Source organism: Sander vitreus, chromosome 17, assembly GCF_031162955.1.
Source record: "Sander vitreus isolate 19-12246 chromosome 17, sanVit1, whole genome shotgun sequence".
NCBI lineage: Eukaryota > Metazoa > Chordata > Actinopteri > Perciformes > Percidae > Sander > Sander vitreus.
In genome coordinates this window covers 16995299-17012971 of record NC_135871.1, presented here as the reverse complement: position 1 = coordinate 17012971, position 17673 = coordinate 16995299, and the positions used below count along the sequence as shown (strand labels likewise).

The 17673-nt window shown below is 40.3% G+C and overlaps 1 protein-coding gene across 1 annotated transcript in view; it reads left to right on the top strand.

Moving 5' to 3' along the window:
* The first annotated feature begins 911 nt into the window (after window positions 1-911).
* The window catches only part of lzts2a (leucine zipper, putative tumor suppressor 2a), a 40202-nt gene continuing 23440 nt past the window's right edge, over window positions 912-17673 (top strand). The window contains exon 1 of the mRNA XM_078273266.1: window positions 912-1112. The gene's annotated coding sequence lies outside the window, so the exon portion shown is untranslated. The remainder of the gene's footprint in view (window positions 1113-17673) is intronic.

Sequence of the window (17673 nt, the reverse complement as noted above, 5' to 3'; positions counted from 1 at the left end):
CAGATGACCGGATTGTTTCAGTGCTTTTGATCCAAGCCTTTTAGGCAGAATTTGAGCCCTAGAGTCCCCCAAATGCACCCCATATAAATGTCTGTCTGTTTTATTGCACCAAATTAGGTTGATTTTTTGTGACTTTTCTCTACATCTAGGCTTTTTTTCTTGTGAATAGTAAGGTCATTTTTGGGACAAGAGGTCACAAGTAGATTTGTTTTATTAGGTCACAAGCCCAAAAGGTTGGGAATCACTGGTCTAAGACATGACTCTAAAAAAGCCTTAGAAAATCGCTTATTGTTATTGATTTTAAATCATTCTGAAAAATAACACAAATGCTATAATACTTAAACGAACCAGCATGTGAGGCATTTAAGCAACGTGATATGTTCCCCAACAAAACAGTGACCACTTTTAACTGTCAAATGAAAAGAAAAACTTAATTTAAGACAATAAATGGACAGTGCAACCCCAAAAGACTTTTGATGACAGATGGGGCCCAAAGGAGCCACTTGGCATATGCCTCAGCACCTAACTTTTACCAGATGGTTAAACTGAAAACCAGTTCTGTGTCCCAAACTGCTCTGTTGTTTATCTTCTGATTGTTCTCTGTACAATATTTAATTATCATTAACAGTCTATCAAGTATAGTAGTCCTACCGGTAAAGAATACTCTAGCCTACATCAACATCCGCTGGAGAAATTGCTTTATCGGTCGTTGCAGCACCCCCTTGCGGCGCCCCCTGCCCTTCATTCCCCGGTCCTAACCTAACTGTTGTGGATCAGCAGTCGAGCCCCTTCTGGAGCAGAGAGTCAGCCCGCCCCGCAGAGCTGCAGCCCGGGCTCTGGCGGTGACAGTACCAAACACACTCAGCCTGAGCAGGAGCAGCAGCGTCGATCAGCAGCGGATCTACCCCTACCGAGCTGGACCCGGACGGGTTTGTGGGAGAAGGAGCATTAACTACAGAAAGAACTACAGATAAAGAAGAGGAGATTTTTCAGGCTGCTTGCTGTTTTCAGAAAAGTTGTACCTGCACAGAAAAGGACACCGGATTCATGCACATTTACTGTGTTAGGAAATATTGCTGTACGGTCTGCTTGTGAAGAACATCTTGCTTAAGGTGAGTAACGTTAGATCACGCAGCGTGCAACAGTGATTTAGTGAGTCAGTCTGCATTTCTGTGCTATATTCTCTAACAGGAGGGTTAAATAAAGTTATTGTCTTTGTTTCGAAGCTTCTCACCCTGTTTGTAGTATACATCTAGTTAAGAATTAAAAGTAACTTATTTCATGATGTTGATTAATTTGTGCAAAATTATCCATAAACAAGCGTGGTTTATGGCCATTTGTGTCAAAATGGAGGTTGATGATACTAAGTTGATAGTACAGCGTTAGAGAATTTTTTTTACAGTAGTCTACATGATTAATTGGTAATTGATAGTTTAAAGTACTTGAGCACATGTGCAGTTGTTTCAGTTGAATGATGTGTGTGTGTGTGTGTGTGTGTGTGTGTGTGTGTGTGTGTGTGTGTGTGTGTGAAGAGAAAGAAGGGGTATGAGGGAGCCATCCGGCTGTTTCGGTGAATGGGATTCGGCTGCCCCCTTGCAACTGACACACACACACACACACACACACACACACACACACACACACACACACACACACAACTGCTCTTGCATATCACTTTTTTTGTTGTCAGTTCTCAGAAAGAAGCAGAGAGGATGAAGGGAATGTAATGAAAAGGAAAGGTCACACAGAGAGAGAGAGAGAGAGAGAGAGAGAGAGACACACACCTAAGCACCACTTGTTTTATGTTCTCAAGGTCCACTTTAATATATGGATTAGTTATTAGTTGAACTGGAAACGTCCAGGGTCTTACGAGACCATAAATAATCCCCACAGGAGCAGATATAAATGCTGAAGCATTCCTGAGATGCTCTCCATCTTCTTCTCATCTGTGGTGAACACCCTCCCTGCAGCTGGTTGATGGGTTAGACGTCATGTTGTCACAGCTTTAAGACTTTAGCTAAATGCAAACAACACATGAATGCATGTACGCTGCAAACATGGATTCTTTTTTTCTGCACACACATGCTCCCTCCTCACCTGCACAGATGTTAACTTGGTGTTCAGGCATCACGCCACCTCACTTGGAGACCCTATATCATCCTGCCCTGTCACCACAGCACAGGCGGGGGGTGGCAGGACACATACAGAGAGAGAAGGGGGAGAGGGGGATTTGGTGGGAGGTGATAACCAAGCTGTCGGATGATCAGGATTGAAACAGCTGAAGAGGTGGAGGGGGGGCAGGTAGATGAGGAGGGTGTGATGCTGAGGGATCCTTTTTTATCACATGGCTCCTTCACAGCACGAGAAGCCCTGAGGGGGGGCGACGTGTGAGGCGGTCGAGCGAGAACATGACCAAAGTCATGGGTCAATGTGTTGTTGATAGCATGTAATCCTGAAACTGTTTTCCTTGTCTTTTTGCGCTCCTGCTCTACCTTTTCAAATTGATTATGAAATAGATTTTCTTCAGCTTTCTACTTCTACTGTTGAATAATCCGACATCCCATCATCTCCATTCATGTCTACATTGAGTTAACAAATATGTGTGAGTCGAAACTAGAACACAGCCAGAGGCACTATGACAGCTGATGCACATATGCACAGTACTTGCTCTGAAGACGCTGACACATTATAGACACACCTACTGCTCAAAATGTAGCAGCAGCTTTTGCAGCTTAATTTGCTCATTAGATAATCTCATCTGAAAATAGCACATAAATGTGCACAAGAGGGGCACATCTGTGCACTCTGGAGCACTCTTGCATAACGAGTAAAGGAAAATCCCACAATAAAGTGATAGAGAGAGAGAGAGAGAGAGAGAGAGCAATTTGGTCCACACCTGTGAGGCTCAATTAGCAAAATGCCTCTCCAGCCATCTAGGATTGAAATGATAACATACTTCCATTTCATATTGCTGCAGCGGCGATGACGTTGGGTAGTGGATGTGATTAAAAGCATGCAAGTAGCATGTCTGTATGTTTAATTCATTGTCATCCATCATGATGTAACATAGGCTACTGCTCTTATTAAACACCACTGTAGGTAAGTTTGTGTATTTCAGAATCAGATCATAAAACGGTTTATGCCACAATAAATTACTCCTATGTGGAATTTTCCGTGGTGAATGGTGCATACATAAACAAACAAACAAACATATTAAACATTGATATGAAATAAACAATAAATACAGAAACAAATGTATACATACAAAATAACTGATCCATAAGAAAAAAGAGGCTGAATTATAGTATATTTAATTTTATACTGAGCTTACATGTGAAAAGTCTTGTGGAAGCACTATAGGAGCCTTAAACTCTTAGGGAATCATGCACTCAAAGGAGCTCAACAGATGTGTTTTCTCGGTGTTGTCTTTTGTTTCCCTCCATAACCTATTTCATGTCTAAAGCTTCATGTCAGACAAGCAGGTCTGTTTGATTTCATGCTGTAGTTCAGTGTCTCCTGTGCAGTTGTTTCCCCCCTGTTTCTAGATACAGTTCGTGGAAGTAATGTTGTTGCTGAGATCCAGTTTTGCTTGTGATTCCCCTCAGCTGTTGTGTGTCTAACAGCGGGAGCGTCATTGAGATTTCCGTCAGTTTCTCACTGTCAGCCCATTAAAACAGGACAAGAGCTAGAGCACAGCAGGGGATAGACGAGCTGTCAGTGTCAGACTCACTGACTGTGGACTCATTGTTCAGTACATTCAAAACTAAAAAACACACACACACACACACACACACACACACACACACACAGACTACCCTCGTCTGGTGATTAGCTGCCTGGTTTCCTGCTTTTGAAGACCCGTTCTTGACTAAAAGTGTAGCAACAACATCACTAATGGCTTTGCTTTAATGTTCATACAGTTTTATTTTTCAAAGTCTTTGACCAATTTATAAAAGATATTAACAATTATCTGCATCTGCTATAATTCATCTGCTATAATTCAGCATTTTGAAGCTGTAACTTTTTACTCTTAAAGAAACACCAGCAGATAGATTTGTCTTCTGTCATGCAGGTCACAGTGTGCGCTCGATGAGCTAGCAAACTTCTATGGTTGACAGTGAGTCAGTTGTTAATTTAAATGTGCATACACTACATATGTGGTTGATCTGTAGATGCATTTTGTCGACTTGCATTCCAGAGATTTTACTGTGGCCAGAAATAAACAAAGCAACATGGATATGACGGAGGGTAAGAGGAGATGCTTCTTTTTATTTCTGCTATTGATTATTTTCAATGATTAATCGTCTCTTGCAATTAAAATGATTTCAGAGTTTAGCATTTAGAATTTCTTCATGTGAAATTGGTGTCCACGCTATTTAGGGAGAGACAAGCTGTTGCCATAAACATGATCCTCCAAAACAACAGTACGAGTATTTTGGTTCCCATTATTTATTTGCTTCCAGAGCAGGTTTCATGTTAACATCCAACTTACAGCTTTGAATCAGGAGGAAGACACAAAACCCCAATCATTCCTTGTTTACAGTGACATGCTTCCTTTCACATCTTGCTAGTTTTAGCCCAATTGGAGTTTATTGGACTTGAATGGAACTTGATTATAGACACCGTACTGTATGCTTAACACTCATTTAGGCTTCATTCAGAGACATTTATCTAAAGCTTTATACAGTATGTTCATTAAACATTTATTTAAAATTGTATTTTTCATCATTGTTTTACTCAGTGTTAAAACATGTTTTAATCTTTGTTAGTTCCACTGTCAGACCTTCCTTGATGGTTCACTAAACAAGAGCTGCATTTAGTCTGGTCCTGAGTACTGAAGAGTTAAACAATTAAACTATAGATTTATAACTGAATGAATTTTTACAGTAGCAGTGTACGATGAGATGTTATGGCCATTGGGTAAAACTCCCAACAAGTGGCGTGTAGTGATTGTTTCCTGTAAACACATGGATGCATAAACAGTGCAGCCATCCTCTACTGCAAATACCTTATATTGAATTTATATATTTATTAAATTATTTGTTATTTGCAAAAACTAACACAGCCTTGCAGATAAAAATTGGTATTTTTTGCATTTCTGAACCTGTATGTCTGACATGAAAGCCAGGTGAGCTATTTTGGGTTTACTAGGTTCTTTGTTAATCTCACACATTTATCTAAATAATTCTTGACTGCATCACTTCAATTAATTGACATTTGTCAAGCTACAGGAGGCCAGGCCAGGTCTACAGGGGGAAAGACTGCTTCATTCTGCAATTATTTTAAGTTTTAGAATTAGGCTGTATCAAGTGTTATACCTTTTAGCTAAGCTGGCTCCATGGATGGTATTGTTAGTCCACCACTTTTGTCCTGACTGCAATATTTTTAAATATGGTGCAGACATTCATGTCACCCTCAGCATTAATTGTAATAACTTTGGTGATCTCCTGAACTTTCCTCGAGCACCATCATCAGGTCAAAATCTTTATGTGTCCATACTTTTTTATTTTTTAGCAAATACCTGCAAAACTAAAGACATTCCCATCAGGTGCTAATTACTAAATATAATTACTCAATTACACTAACATGCTTAACTAAGTTGGTGAAAATGGTGAACATTATGCCTGCTAAAACATCAGCATGGTCATTGTGCGCTAGTAGCATGCTAATGTTAGCAGTTAGCTCAAAGCACTGCTGTGCCTCACAGAGCCGCTAGCATGTCTCACCTAACTAGTCAAGAGGTATATGGAGCCACAGGAACTCCATACAGACTTCTGCCCTGCCTATTCATCGGCCCCAAGGTGTGGCTGTATAGACTCGGGTGGACCAATCCTATCATCGTCAAGCTGTCTTCAGTCTCAGCCTGTCATTACCCCCTTTGACTTTTTTACAGATTTAAAAACACCCAAAAGCGGCCATTAAATGCTCCATGGACTTGAACACTGCCTGTCTATTATCATGCTTGTGCAGAGCCCTTTTCAACATGAAAGGAGACTCAAAATGTGTTTTCTTTGCGTAAGTAGATTGCAGGTCAATTAAATTGCTGTTGGAATCTGATAGCTGAGATGGCAGGCGGAGATTAGCTCTGAAAGCCTTTACAGTCTGTAAGAAAAGACAGAATCAATGCAGAGTGGAGTAAGTCTGTGTGTAATGGACATTAGTGGGCAGAGCTCTGGCACAGATCATATTAGAACCAGGATTGCTGAAGTCTGCCAACTGCTCCAAACTTCCATTAGTAGGCCAATGAAAGTGTGTTTACTCAACACTCATGTATTCGTTCACTTTACCCTAAAAATACTGTAGAGAAACTTCTATTACACGCTGAAATTGCAGTTTTAAGATGTTACAATGCAGCAAAATTCACAGTGATTATTAACCTTTGCAGTATACAAATGTGCCAGCTGTACTGTGTGCAAAGTATAGAGTATAAGTACCATCACTGCACATGGAACCAGTTTTCATCCATTTGAGCACTGCCTAGCCTTTCTCCCTCTCTCTTTCTAAGGAGAAGGCAAAGTGGCCTCGTATGTCACAAAGTGTCACTTCACTGCTGTCAGTAGGTTGATGTATGAGGACCGAAATGGCCAGTGCTGAAACAGCGGACCACACGCACGCACACACACACACACACACACACACACACACACACACACACACACAGATACACACAACACAAGATTGATGGATGACACCAGTATTAGGTCCAGAATCGAGGCACTTTGCCCGGTAACAGATAAATGGTTTTAGGAGGTCGGGATACGACCTGCAGTTGCAACAATAAGATGTTTTTATTGGTAGCAATCTTGTCTCTATGAGAAAACCCATTCTTTGTGAGTTAAGAGACATTTTCTTATTCTAGCTTGAAATCTGAATAAATCTATCAGAGTTGGACTCTTTACATGACTAACAATGCCCTGCTTACTGTACAAGTGAGAAAGCCATTGATTAAGCTGTTTGTTGATTTGCCTCTATTGGAAACCTGATTTGTTCCAGCAAGAGGAAGCAAAACATGAATTATTGATCCGGTTTAAAAGCTGCCCCCTGCTGCTGTGGTTTAGCTGTAATTTACTCAGGAGTTTTTAGAGGATCCTCTCAGATATGATTTTGTCTTTCCAAACACTACACAGTTGTTCATAGGCCCTGTCTAAAACAACTACCTCACCGGAATCAAATCAGTGAGTTTTTCAGCATGTTGCAGCGGTGCACCTATGAGCTAATAACATAAGCAAAGATCTGTTGACACCCAGTTGTTTGGACGTGTCTGATTTATAGATCAGACCCACCCTCTTGGCCAGCTTCTGCCTCTTTACGTGTGTGTGTTTTGCTCAGCGGAGTGAAGCCAGCTCGGAGGATGCGTCTGCCAGATGACCCCTCTGCAGAATGTGTACCAACGACGGGCCCCTCCCTCTTCCCGCATCAGCTGACTAGCTTGGATAAATTGTGGTCGGCTTGTCTCGTGGAAGCGGAGAGGAGAGGGAGACGGGGTGGGGTTTAACCATGAGAGAGTTTACATCGTGACCCTAGTGTATCTCTGCATACTGTACTCTCAGTGGTGATTGATCCCTACTTTTTAATTGCCGACAGATGTCTCTTCCCCAAATGTCCATCCCTCCATCTCTTACTTCCTTTCTCTTACACACATGTTGGGCTCCGATGTTCCCAGAATTCTTCTGGGAACCTCTGGGATGCAGTCCCAGCCGCGGTAACATAACTCCCACCATCCTCTCATCCGAGACAGCCCTCATCCCTCAGTGGTCCCATCACACATGGATTGCCAAGACTCAGCTGGCCTGGAATTCGTCCTGCGTTTATGAAACATTTGGCAGATTTTGAACATAGTTGCAGTTTATGAAGTGATGCAGTCTCTGGTTTTGTATCAGTTTCACTGGGTCTTGAGCTCACACTGACAGAGCTGAATCATGGAGGTGTTGTCTGCTTTTGTGTCGCCATGTCTTTGTCTGCTCTGCACTATCCTGCAGAGAATTGGTTATGGAGGATTGTGTCCATCTGCTGAGTGAGATTTCTTGGAAAAGAGAGACACAGTGCGGATAAAAAGATGGACGGGTTTGATCAGCAGAAAAGTGAAATCAAGTCCTCAGCATGAGCTATACTTTGTGTGTGTGTGTGTGTGTGTGTGTGTGTGTGTGTGTGTGTGTGTGTGTGTGTGTGTGGTTTAAAATGTACTGAACAATGAGTCCAGTGTGATTCTTTCCATTACACGCGTCCTCAAGCCTCCCTCAGCTTTCCTCCGCGATTTGACATTCAAAAGATGTATTGTCTAAACAAGCCTTTGATATTCATATTATTATCATAACAGCGTGAAGCTTGTAGTGTTTGGGGTCTTGGGTTTTTTCTCCCCCCCCCACCCCCCCCCCCCCCCTCTTGGCCCAGACTGTGGGCAAACATAAGTAGGTCAAAGTTTACTGGAGCGTCCTGTCTGAGCAGGAGGATTGGAGAAGTGGAGGGGGGGGTCTCACAATCAATTTCATAATGAAAGTCTAGCTTACTTATATAGAGAGTTTGACCGTCTGCCTTCTAGGAAAACGTAAAGTCTAATAGCCATTTATCAATGTTGTATTTTAACTGTAACTAAAGAATTGATGGCTGAATGTAAAGTAGAAAAACTCATTAAAACCCATTAATGAAGGTAATAAAACTTGACTGATGGCCAATATTAGTGGGTGATTGAAGCTCATAGGTATATATTGGCATAAATGATGCCAAAGATATGTTTATAGTAACTTAGAGTGCATAGTAAAATCTGTAAATATCCGCTACTGTACATATCTATGCTTATAGAACCATAATTAAGGGATTTTGTAAAATTATGTTTCTTTGTGTTATGTTTATGTTATCTTTATTGAGTAACATCCCCTGAAAATCTTGTTTTTGCTGACCTCCAGTGGTTGAACTTCTCACAGTGCTGCGGTGATGTCGAAGCGTTCATGTTGTCTGTGCACCGTGACACTGTTGCACGTGGTTACAGGTGCTAACCACACCCATCAGTGATGCTGGGGCAGGGTTAGGGTGAAACCATAGTCTCTGTGATGTCACCGGTTTCTGAAGAGCCTAAATGAATCTCAAAGTAGGCGGCTCTGTTAGGCTGTACTAGGCAGCGTTGCTTTAAGCTAAATGCTAATGTCAGCATGCTAAGCACTAAACACAAAGTACAGAATAGGTCATTTTAAACTGAAACCATTAACATACTATGTAATGTCTTATCTTTCCTTGTGAGAGGATTCAATCAATAGTTGTGTGCCGAAATACTTAATGCAAGCTCACTCTGCTGGCCTTGTTGACCTTTGTAAACCAAACGTACCTCTATAGATTAGCGTGTCTGGGTGGGAGTGTGTGATGGGACTGGGAGAGGTCAGAATGTCGGCTTAGAGTTGAGAAGAGAAGGACTGGAGGGTTGAGGCTCATGTGATGATGGGAGTTTTATGAGTCCAAGTCTAAAAAATTCAGTATATCATTAACAATAATCATGTTGTTTCTGTAGCTCCACTTTTAGAAAACCAATGCCTGGCATCCGATAACAAAGAAGATATGGAATATTTATAGTTGCTGTCAGTTGAGTTTGTTTAACAGGAATATGTCCAATTCCTTTCTCACTGTGAGAGAGATTTCAAAAATCAGATGTTATCGTTGATGATATAAAGTGTTAGCAGACCAGGATTTGCTAGTTTGTGGAGTTTAAAACACAGCTCTTGTCTGCTGCCAAAGATCAAACAAATATATTAAGGTGAAGACAGAGCAGTTTGGAGTGGTAGCGATGGCGGATACAGAGATAAACAGATGAAATGATGCCATTGTCATCCTATCTTATTAACTATGCAGGGTTGGGAGGGGATTAGCCTTGCTTACATAACTGTCTCCCCCTATCTCCACGCTTAACTAGCTCATCTCCCCTTTTTCCCCATCCCACACACTCTCCCTCTCTCTTCTGAGATCACAAGATTGGTGTTGACCTATTTGTTATTCCAGTATTTTGGATATATTTCTTTGTTTTTAGCTCTTCTTCTCTTTGGGACCAAAAATCCTCAAACAAAAGACAGTAGGTGATTGAAAATGGGGATTTGGGGAGATGATGAAAAATTAGGAATTGACAAGGCGATGCAGGGAAGAAACATGTAGTTGGTGGAGGAAATAGAAAGCACAGCAAATGTTATAAAAGGTCTGCAGATAAAGCGAAAGGAAAAGAGGAAACAGGAGAAAAAGGGGGATGGGGGAGTTTTCAGGATGAATGAGATAGTCTATTTATAGTTTATCCCTGCTACTGGGTTAGACCGCATTGCCCGGCGTAGAACAGCTCAGCATCCATGTCAGTCCTCATGTCAGTCTCCATTAGCTCTATATACACACACAAACACACATATACAGTATGTCTATATAGGGTGTCATGAAAACGTGTGTATGCTGACCTTTGCAACTGAGCAAAAGACGGATCTGATGGTGTGTTTGTGTGTGTGTGTAAGGCGCTAAGTTAGAGCTACAGTTTACAGTCGAACAGTGTCTGACATAAATATGCTGTGAAATGTGGGTGTAATTGCGTGCCACTCAGCTCAGTGCGTGAAAAGATTGTCTTTTGAAGCAAATGGCGCACTTCAGAGAGTGATGGTTTCAAATTAAAACACACAAAATCCAACGCAAAGTACACGCCAAACCTAACGTCTTCTCTCTAATTTTACTGCTTAATTTTAGGAATAAATTAACCTTCCACCATCTCTCGAGTCCTTCGAGTTATTTTTTGTTCTTTGATTGGATTTGCATATATGTGTTCTCTTTGGGGGTTTTTTGTCCTCTCACATACACAGAGCTACAAACACACGTGCAGGTGAATGCATGCGTTTCAGGGAGAGAAACGTGTTCCCTCAACTACATTGAACTGTGGGGTTCCCGTTTGGCCAACTTGGATGACATCAATGTGCTTGTTTATTGTACCTGCTGCAGGCACACACACACACACACACACACACACACACACACTTACTGTACATCTAATTGATCAGGCAGAAGAAATGGCTCCTGTTTTAAACTAAATTCAGAAGGTGTTCTGTGTTTCTGCAAATAGCTTTTTTTATGTTTCTTTTTGTTATTGGGTATTTACCATAGCACTGCTGGCTCAGAGTAATTTTGGTTTCATTTTCACGCTTGTTGGGTCCCAGATTTGGCTCTATAACACAAAAACAGCTCAAATTTTCTTGCGTTAAGTCACAAGCATGAACTCTAACCACTGGCCATTTATATTTATTTGGGTTTCTTAGGGAGAATAAAGCTAAAACTAAATAGATTTTTTTAATCAGCCCAGTATAGGAAACTTTGCATTGGAAGTTATTAACTGTGAGCTGAAGGCTGCGAGGACTGGCCAGCTACTGTATAACTTCCTGGATGATTCATGGAACAGTCTCTGGGTTGCACAGGACCTCGTTTGTTTCTGCTGTTTCTGCCCCCGACTCACCCTGCTCCAATAACACTTACTGTGGTTGTGGCAGAGGGGACACATATACAGTACAGACACACATTCATGAGCACACATAGACGCAAGTATTCACAACATGCACATGTGCAGATGTCTGCAGAGAGACAGACAATATAATTTGTTTCACTACCACCATGTAGTGTAGCACATAGAGGCAGGAATGGAAATCATCTCAAAGGTTGAGATAAATAATAGCATTAGATTTTCCTTGTTCTCGTGTGTCAAACTTAATCTGGTGCTTTTTTTTTTCCACTCTGTTGTTGGTTACTGATCTCAGTTGGTTACTGATCAAAAAGTATCTTAAGTCTCGTCTTGTAATTTGTCTGTGAGTTCCATCAAAGACAAATTTAGACCTCTAAACTTCATAGATGTTTCATTGCTGCTTAAACATTAATGCAGCACAAACAATAACATAAAATAATGTTACAGTATATAACAGTATGACACTAAATCTACTTACTTTTATTGGAAAGGATTTTGAATGCAGGCCTTTTACTTGTAATGGACTTACATTGTTGTATTGGTACTTTTACATTTGAGTGCTTCTTCCACCACTGGTCTGTGAACTACATATGCATCCTCAGAGTAGTTTCCTTGTGTTCTTGTGACAGCACAAACCACCCTGCTGCAGTAGTCATAGATGGCGAAACATGATCAAGACGGAAATCTTTCACTTTTCTGTAGCCCGCGTGAATCGTGACAGCAGCAGCTCTCATGCTGTTTGTCTCATTTCAACTTTCTCTGGATTTAGGTATAATGCAGTTAAAGTGCAGCCAGATGCTGACAGGTGTGTTTCCATGAAATATTTCCCCCCTTAACTTCTCAATGCACACTACTGTATGTTCCTGCTCCTTGAGCTGAGAAATGTATTTGACATAATAGAGGAAAAGCTAAAGACAGGGAGACAGAATATCATGAGAGGAGACAAACTGTGTGAATGAAAGGAGATGATTTGCATCCTCTAGACAGACAAATTGTTACAACAGCGGCAGGCTGATAGAGCTGGAGACAGACAAAAGCCAAGACAAAGCTTTTGGCTCTGGCTGTAGTTGAAGCGCTGAGAAGGCAAATGAAAATTTTCTACAGTTTTTTTTTTTTCTTTTGTTAATTTCTTCCTGCTCTCTTTATTTCCTCTGTGCAGTCAGCTTTTGCTACTCCTGCCCATGTCTCACCGTTTCCCCACAGAAGACCCTCATTAGTTATCAGCTATCTGGGAACATGCAACATCATCCTTTTTTATAGTAAGATTTTCACAGAGAGAGGTTAATTGTGTGCGGCTGTGGCCGAGCATAAGCTGCTGTTCTTAAGATCGGTTACAGAGATGGATTTGACCTGCTGCTGCTGCTGCTGCTGCTGCTGCCCTGATCTCATGTCATCTCATCTAATCTGGCCACTGAGGACTTCTGACATCTGAAATCTTAGAGGACATTACAGGGTGGAGAAGGGAATAGAGAAAGGAGAGTTAGAGGAGGAGTGTATCAATTAGCCGTTTCACATCACTGAGTACTTGATGAGGTAATTCTCCTCTGGCAGAGGTGGAAAGTAACAGTTACTCAAGTGCTGTACTTGAGTAAATATAATTTTGAGGTATTATGAGTATCTACTTTATGTTCCTTAATGCTTCTACTACTCTACATTTTAGAAGAAAACATTGTACTTTTGCTCTGGAGATTAAGATTCCACATAAAAAAACAAACATGATGGGTTTATAAAATACAACACATTTTTTAAGATTAAAGTTTAGTAAGTAAAGTAAGTCTAGTTGTCTCTTGTTACAAGATGTTAAGATGGCTAAGAGTGATTTCCCCTCTAAACTTCTCGATAGGTCTTCTTAATTAGGCCTTCTTAATAGTTCCTTTAAGTAACAGTTCAATGCCCACAATAAAAGCAAAGGTTAGAGAAAAGTAAAGCAAATGGACACATATTTGTGAATCAAAACTTAATTAGAAAGTTTTTATCTTTCCAATAGGCCTGCACGATTCGGGGAAAAATATGAATCACGATTTTTTAGCTTAGAATTGATATCACGATTCTCTGCCATGATTTATTTTCTCACGAAGTGTAATGTTTATTGCACACATGAACCATGACAAAACAAAACAAATTGGCAGTACCAAACATAGATTTCTTTTGGCACCTATAGCACATTGCGCATCACCACAAGCCTGTAAACATAGAGGCTTCAATGAATAAAGAAAATAAAGTACATACTGGCCATTTAAGTACACTAGGCTACCAAAAATAGTGACATATAACACATTGAACTAAATACGGCCCTGATACAGGCTCTATCTGAACTCCATGAACATGTCTTTACATAATTAAAGCATGTCAATGTCAAAAGCTTTCAATAAATGAATTGAAGGAGAGAAAAAAAAAATCGAAGTCATTTAAAAATTAAATCGCGAACAGGGGTGAATGGAGATCGCGATTTTATAACGATTTATCGTGCAGGCCTACTTTCCAATCCTTATTCATCATCTCTCGGCCCCTCAGATTAAGATAAACTAGCTTCACCTCAACCAGCACATGCTGCTTACATAATGACAGTATTAACAGTCTTATAATGTATATGTATTCATGTTCTGCAGAACAAGTAAATTTACTGGCAATACTTCTGTACTTTGACATTGTCATATAGGTACTTTAAATTAAGTAAAGGATCGCAGTACTTCTTCTACCACTGGTCTCAGTTCATGCTTTTCTTCTTCAGTGTAGGTGGATATCGCTGGATACAAGTGAAAGAGATGTTTTAAGGAATGAATTAAAACAAAGCTGGAGGGCCAAGTTTTGTACAGGATGCATTGAAAGAATACATGTGTTTTCTATTAATGGTTGTAACAACAGTGTTTCCCTGAGGTTTGAATGTCAATTCAGTTTTTATTGAGAAAAGCCAGACTTAGACAGGCTGCCCTCTAGTGAACAAAGCTGGATCTACACGAGGGTGACCTGAGCTCCTTGATCAGAAGTGAAGCGCAAACTAACAGGACTGCAGTTTAATATATACAGCAGATAGATTTATCAGAGCAGCATGTGCAAATGCAGTTGCCATTGTGTTTTTTCCCCGTAACCTATAAGATGAATGGCCCTCATTAATCATGGCCATTTGTCTTCAGTTGTAAGAGTAGAGGTCAGTGATTAAATCGTGTTCTTTGTAACGTAGCCAACTCTCCATCTCTGTTTCTCTTTCCCTCCCTCACTCAGTGGATCAGAGGGAGAGTTTGCATTTCGCTGCTGCTCTGCTCTGCTTTTCATGGCTCTGATGTTGTCTGCCACCTAATCCCTGCTGAATAAAAGTCAGAAATTGAAGCAGCAGTCGTTTTATGTAGTGTATGTGTGCTTACACAATGAAAGCAGGCTGGAAAATGGGCCAAGCATCACACAGGGCATATTATGGCAACAAAGCAGCTTTCCACTTTCTTGGGAAAAAAGCGACAGCGGCAGCCAGAAAAGTGCCAGGCGCAGAGTACAATACGAGTGTTCAGTTAATGACAGCGAAAATGGAAAGATAGATACATAGAAATTGCATTGCCTGACTGCTCTATTCTTAGAAAGTGTTTTACTATTCCCATTGATTCTCTTCTGGTGTAGAAACTGTGCTGTTGACTTGTTAGCTCTATTATTTAATAGATGTGTCTAGGGGTGAGCAATATGTAGATATACTGTGATACTGAGATGTTTACACCGAGGTAGCTATCACTTTAATACCTCTGGTTGTATCAGGCTAGGGCTGCAACTTCTCATTGTTTCTATTATCAGCTCATTTGGTGATTATTGATTAATGTTTTGGTTTATAAAATATCAGAAAATAGTGCAAAATGCCAATCAGAAGTCAGCTTGACTTCTTCAGATTGTGTGTTTTGTCATTCCCAAACCCCCAGTATTAAGTTTACAATGAAACCTAAAGAAGCTTAACACTTGTAGGTGTAAACAGAGAATTTTTGACATTTTTGCTTGAAAATATGACAGAAACAATGATTTTCTGTCGATCAATTCATTGCTTAATAGTTTCAGTTCTATATTTGGTTATTGTGTGCAATGTTGCAAATTACTGAGAAGAATTTCTTTATGGCAATATTGCATTTACCAAGTTTTTGCACCAATGGAATGAAGTATTGTGATTTATGTGGGATGTAATTCACTGGATTAGCCAAAAACATATATTCCTGTCTAGTTATTTTTTAAAGCTAAAGCAATTAGTTGATTAATCAATTAATTAATCAATAGAAAATAAATTCCTAATTATTTAGATTATTTGATAATCGATATACTGTTTCTTTTATTATTTAAAGGAAAAATAGCAAACATTTCTTTGTTCCAGTTGCTCAAATGTGAGGATTCACTGCTTTTCTCGGTTTTATATAATTGTAAATGTGTGGCTTTTGGACCGTTGGTCTGACAAAACAAGACATCTGAAGATTACACCTTGGACTCCGGAAGCTGTGAAGGGTATTTTTCATTATTTATTGACTTTTTATAAACAAAACGATAAAACAATGAGTCGATTAATCAAGTAAATAACTGTCAGATTAATCAAAAAAGAAAATAATGGTTAGTTGCAGCACAATGTACTATAACACATTATATTGATATTGCAACATATAATGACATATACTAATATACTGAAATCCTGTCCCTGTTGCCCATCCCTAGATACGTCTAATACGTGTGTTCATGTGTTGGTCAATCTTTCAAGGCTAAGCTGAACTCTTCTCTCTCTTGTTTCATTTTGCAAGAGTCACCTTGGCACAGATTCAGCCACGCCTTTTGTGTGACGGCAGCTACTTTCTCCTTCACCCTCCTTTACTCCTCCCTCATCAGTACAGCATTGAAACACAGTAAAGACCTGGAGTGACCCAACACATGTAACGTTAGAAGCACTGTGATTACCAAAGTGAACCCAAAGCACACACGCTGCATAACCTTAATAACACCTTCAGCTGAATTTAATATTCAGCACCCTGACTCATTGTGTCATTGTACTCACATTAAGTGTGGTCCCTGTGGTGAGGACATATGCTGCTATAGCGATGTAATCTATCTACCAGTGATCTAAAGGATTATTAATCTCTATCTAATCTGGTTCACATCAGTCTATCATACAGGGTGAGATGTCATATACTGATTAGTGTGTGTGTGTGTGTGTGTGTGTGTGTGTGTGTGTGTGTGTGTGTGTGTGTGTGTGTGTGTGTGTGTGTGTGTGTGTGTGAGAACTTCAAGCCCTGCAGAAATAATTACAGCATCACATGTCATGTCTTTTTGACCTTGAAGTGGGTTTTATGAAAATGACAAGATAATCGTGTGTGTGTGTGTGTGTGTGTGTGTGTGTGTGCGCGCGCACCCAGTACAGTAAAGGTGCCTATATTCACAAATTACTGTTTCTATAAATCTGTCCTTGATCTAAACACTAGCAGCATGGTTGTAGGGATGGCAATGTCGGTCGATCAGTTAATTACTTTGGTCCAGACTGAAATATCAACAACTAGCAAATGGATTTCCATTCAATTTTGTACATACATTCAGAGGATGAATCCTAGTGACTTTGGTGATCCCCTGACTTCCTGTAGCGCCACCAAGAGGTTGACATTTTTGGTTTTGAGGAACACTATTGTAAGGATTGTGATGAAATTTGGTTAAAACATGCATGTTCCCTTTTATAATAATTGTAATGATCCATTAACTCATCTAGTGCCATCATTGGGTCAAGATTAGCAAATGTTAGCATGCTAACACATTAAACTAAGATGGTGACTATGGTGAACATTTTGCCTGCTTAACATTAGCATGTTGGCATGCTGACGTTAGCATTTAGCTCAAAGCACATTGTCTACGGCCTCACACACTCTATCACTATCATATCTGTGAAGTTGTATGTATTACCAAGACAAATAACTTAAAGGTGGGTGGGAAATCTGAATAAACCCCCACTCTGTTATCTCACTAATCCCCTGTGTCCCTCAGGGAAGACCTTGACCATTTGTCCTCCTGGGGGCCCCCTGTTAGGACAGATTGATGCTCAGCTGCAGATGATCAGGCTGTGTCTCACTGGTGTTCACAGTGACAACTACAAGGCACGTGGCCATCAAATCCGGCCTCAAATGGCTGAAACATAATAATCATCTAATGGCAGGAATCCCAGATTCTGATTGCCACTTTAATCAGTCGTACCTTGGCCTTAAGCCTTACTAACCTCC